Source organism: Macrobrachium rosenbergii, chromosome 21 (assembly GCF_040412425.1).
Source record: "Macrobrachium rosenbergii isolate ZJJX-2024 chromosome 21, ASM4041242v1, whole genome shotgun sequence".
In the NCBI taxonomy this organism is placed as follows: Eukaryota; Metazoa; Arthropoda; class Malacostraca; order Decapoda; family Palaemonidae; genus Macrobrachium; species Macrobrachium rosenbergii.
In genome coordinates, this window is record NC_089761.1 from 24,738,144 (window position 1) to 24,743,143 (window position 5,000).

The following is a 5,000-nucleotide window of genomic DNA, read 5'->3' on the forward strand; positions in this document are numbered from 1 at the left end:
AACCAGATTACACAGTGACTAGCTAGTCACTGTCAACCCTATAACACTCCGTCAACCCAGTCTCTCTCTCTCTCTCTCTCTCTCTCTCTCTCTCTCTCTCTCTCTCTCTCTCTCTCTCTGAAAGCCTTGGGTTTTATGCACATTTTTCACCAATTTATGTTCGCCTTTTCTCCCTACGTGACCAAACCACCTAAGAACACTCCAAACGATCTTTATTTCTGTTAAACATATTACCACAACTTTGTAATCTTTTCTTTTCCAATTCGTTCTATCCACCTTACTCTACATTATTTTACAACGTCAGTTTATTTTCACATTTCATTTTGTTCGTTTAAAGAAAAAAGAACGCTTCCATAAAGGAGAGTAAGCTCATAACCCTTCAATACATGTCAACACTTACTTTCATGGATAGTGTTCCTGCTCCAGGCCTTTTGCAAACTCCTGTTGCCTTCCTTGCTTCAAGCATTCTGTGATTCTGACAAAGGCCAGTAAAACGGCTAGATGCCTTCTTCTGTGGAACGGTCTCCCTTGGGATGTTGCGCAATTAACACCTCAAAAAGTTCAAACGAAGATGAAAAGCTTTACTACCCTAAAACGATTCTCCTTGTACTTTTAATAATTAATTAACGCCTTCATTTAGTTATCGGTTTGTTAACTTTTCTTGTTTTCTAATAACATAACTGATCTCTTCTTTCAGTATTTCCTATTACCTTCTGTAATCAGTTTCAGTTGAACACCATATTCTTTGAACGCTTGAATTTCAAGTCAATGGTCCCTGTAGGCCTGTTCCATATGAATGAAGTTCATCTTCTGAATAATAATAATAATAATAATAATAATAATAATAATAATAATAATAATAATAATAATAAGAAGAAGAAGAAGAAGAAGAAGAAGAAGAAGAAGAAGAAGAAGAAGAAGAAGAAGAAGAAGAAGAAGACGAAGAAGATAATAATAATAATAATAATAATAATAATAATAATAATAATAATAATAATAATATAATAATAATAATAATCTAGCCCAAAATGTTAGATGACCACTCATTTTAGTAAGTGCACATGTTCTCTGCAGATGTGTTCTGCATACCAAGCCCAAAAACGGCGGCAAAGGATGGTGTGTAGGAGTCAAAATTGAGTTGTCAAGTGAAGAATCTAACGGTCAAAGTATTTATTGTAACTGACGATATTGGGTCATTGAAACAACTTAGGGTCAATTTGCCATACCTCGATCATAGATATCACCCATCAGAGAGGGAAATTACCCGTATGCAACGATGATAACTCTTGTTAAGACAATGATGGAATTGCGTAATTGGCTTTTACCATATGATGGATGAAATTACGTAATTGACTTCAACACCAGAGATAAATAAAGAAGATCACGGTGATGCAACTTCATTTGCTGATGGTGAATATGTGGCGTTTGCGTAATAATGTGGTTGGTAATGGCGTCATTTATGGGATGAGATGGAAAATGATATTTGGATGCAATTTATGTAATTTTTCTGTCGTAAATCTCTCTCTCTCTCTCTCTCTCTCTCTCTCTCTCTCTGCCACAGATTCCGGTAATTAAGGAAATGGTTCTTTATTGTGGTTTTGGGCAGATGTCCTGTCTCGATCTGTCTTATGATAAGGCCGTCTCTCTCTCTCTCTCTCTCTCGCTCTGTCTCTCTCTCTCTCTCTCTCTCTCTCTCTCTCTCTCTCTCTCTCTCTCTCTCTCTCTCATTTGATTTGGACACTAGGTATATTTTCCTTTATTCTGTAATGAACAGAGGCTCCCATTATCTTTGGATAATAAAGTTTTTTCTCATTCTGGATATTCGTTGATTCCTATAATGAATCGTCTTGCCTTTTTTAAACATTCGCCCTCCATTTTACTTTATTCTGTTTTATGTTAAACAAATTCGCTGATGTTGAATTTCAGTCTGTATATTCAAACGCATCATTGCTTAATGTAAAGCAAGGTATATTTTTAAATACGTAGCGTTTACATCTGTCGAGTATTTTTTATTGTTTAAGTTACAATTACGTTGACTTTTTGTCTTGACACGTGACATATTCATAGTATTTTCTCCTTTACGCAGGTGGTTTCAGTGAAAAGGATTTTTCCGGCCGTAATTTCATTCTAAGTCAGTAATCATTATATACTCGTAATTCAGTTCGTTGAAATCTGAGTCATGAAAAATAAAGAAAGGAAACTACTCGTAGATGACGAAGTTTGCCATGCTTAGAAAACATGACTGGAAGACTTGCAAAAGCTGAAAACGAAAAACTACTTTCCTGCAACTTCGTACAGCAGAAAGGTAATGAGCTAGACAGATGTTATTTTGAAGAAAGTCTACGGACTTAGTATACCGTGTTTTAGTTACCTCTGTCATTGGGATAGGAAATTAAGGTTGGGTTTAAAACAGCACTGCTTTTTACATATATATATATATATATATATATATATATATATATATATATATATATATATATGTATATGTATATATATATATACACACACAGTATATATATATGTATATATATATATTAAAACGCAGGATTTCCATTTTAAATTTATGGCCTTAAATCCATGAATGTTGAATAGATGCAACTTTTGTTGGTAGCCTAAATGTTTAAACTAATATCTGTTTTTACGCTCGTGGAAAAATAAAAAAAGAAACGCCAGTAATCGGTGATTGTAATGCCAATCGATGCTACAAGAAAAGAAGTTATTAATTATGTGTATGATTTTATTGTCACCAGCGAAATTCTGACAAAAGGGAAACTCCATCATAAAAACATGTACCGAAAATTTCCACGCATTTCACACTGATTTTGAACCTGACAAACCCAACGAACCTAATTAATAATAGATCCCGCCCTTTGAAGGTGAAAGACCTCAGGTCTGTTTATTTCCCTTTGACCTGTTCTAAACTGTCAATTATCCGGTCATCAGATGAAGGATTATGCTAACATTCACGAGACGGTATTAAGAATCCTACATCCTGCGGTATAGGATATATTGCGTGATTTAGATGTCGATGTAGATGAATAATTACTCTTCGCTTAAATTGGTCTTGTATGACATTTTAATGTTTGTTTCTCTTGTTATGAGGATAAAAAATTAATTTATTTTTCGTAAGGAAAAATACGTAAATGGAATAAGGGGTCGCGCTGTTTACCCGTCTGTCGTGATAGGTTAATATGTCGCGTGATTGTTGGACCGTTTTTACGTAATTACCTCCCCATCACTTCAGGGAGAGAGAGGGCGAGAGAGAGAGAGAGAGAGAGAGAGAGAGAGAGAGAGAGAGAGAGAGAGAGAGAGAGAGAGAGAGAGAGGCAGTCGGTGAAACGTTAAATAAAGTATAAGTAGATTTTTCCACCTGTGCTTAAAACGTGTAATTTTGGGCTCTCTGCTGTGTGCATATATATATATATATATATATATATATATATATATATATATATATATATATATATATATATATATATATATATATATATATATATATATATATATATATATATATATATATATATATATATATGCAACGTGTTTTACCCCATCTGAAAAAATGGGAAAAGCACGTTAAAACGAAGAAGATGCATCATGTATGTGTGCGTGTATGTGTGGGTGTGTGTGCGCGCTCTAAAGTACCAGTGAATTCTTATAGAGGATTGATGTACAGTGGTAAAAATTTAAATGATAAAGGGTGACAGCAAAATTAATAGGTATTCGTTATTGAAATCATTCATAATCAGTCTGGTTCAAATTTTTTACCCTGAACCTACTCCAGCCATCGTCATTTTCATTTTCTTCTCTTTGGCAAATAACTTTGGGGCATTACTCCTCGCGACCTGCTGGTTGTACATTACAGTTCCTTCTAGCGCTCCATCTCCCACAGGTGGGTCTTAGAAATAAATGTTTAAGAAGCTCGAGATACAGCTTATATTATTATTGGTCTTCTCTAGTGCTTTCTGTTTTCCGGGTCTCAAATTCCTGAGACGTATGCTAGTATTGCACCAGCCCCTGTTTTTTTGCCATGCCCCTAGGTTAGGTTAGGTTGTTAGGTTAGGTTGGGTTAGAATACCTGCTAAGCGAAATTTAGTTGGGTGTGGGAAACATAATGAGGTTCTTTTTAAGAAAATCCTATGGTTCTTTTTTAAGATCTGGCGTCACGCTTTCTTCAGGGAAAGGTCCCGGTACTCGGTTACACCTCAGGAAAATGATTCCGGATCTTACAGTTTGTCTTAGTTTACTAAACATATTTGAGCCTTCATCAAAGGAGGCAAGTCGGTTGATATCATTGATTGAGTGTCTTTCTTTCTGTGCTGTTGCAAAGCTAAATTTTTGTCGTTTGGTCGCCGAAGTCTTCTCACTATACTCGTTTACACATCTGTCAGTATGTGTATTTATATCTATATCTATATTTATTTATATATACACTACATTATAATATATATATATATATATATATATATATATATATATATATATATTAATATATACATATATATATATATATATACATACACATACCCACACACACATATATATAATTTATATATATATATATATATATATATATATATATATATATATATATATATATTAGATACAGTATATATATAAATATATATACACTATCAATCGATTCATGTTTAACCAAGCATTATTTATAGAGTTATAGAGGGTCTTGTAATGATATAAAAATGAATATAGAGTCTATTGCCATTCATTTACATAGTCCCTCTATTACATAGACAGTACATATCAACACACTGACACTGTGTAACACAGTAATCACGTAAGCGCTCAGCATACGGAAAGTAAGGTCATCTGGGAATTAAATTTCTCATGTAGTGTCCATGACACAAAAAATATGTGGCAGAACAGCATTAGGGAAATAGAACTTAATACCAGGAGTGGCATTTTCGTAAGTGAAAAGTATTCACTTAGATACTGTACTTGCTGAAAAAAACTTTTATAGTAACATTTATTTTCTAGGAGTA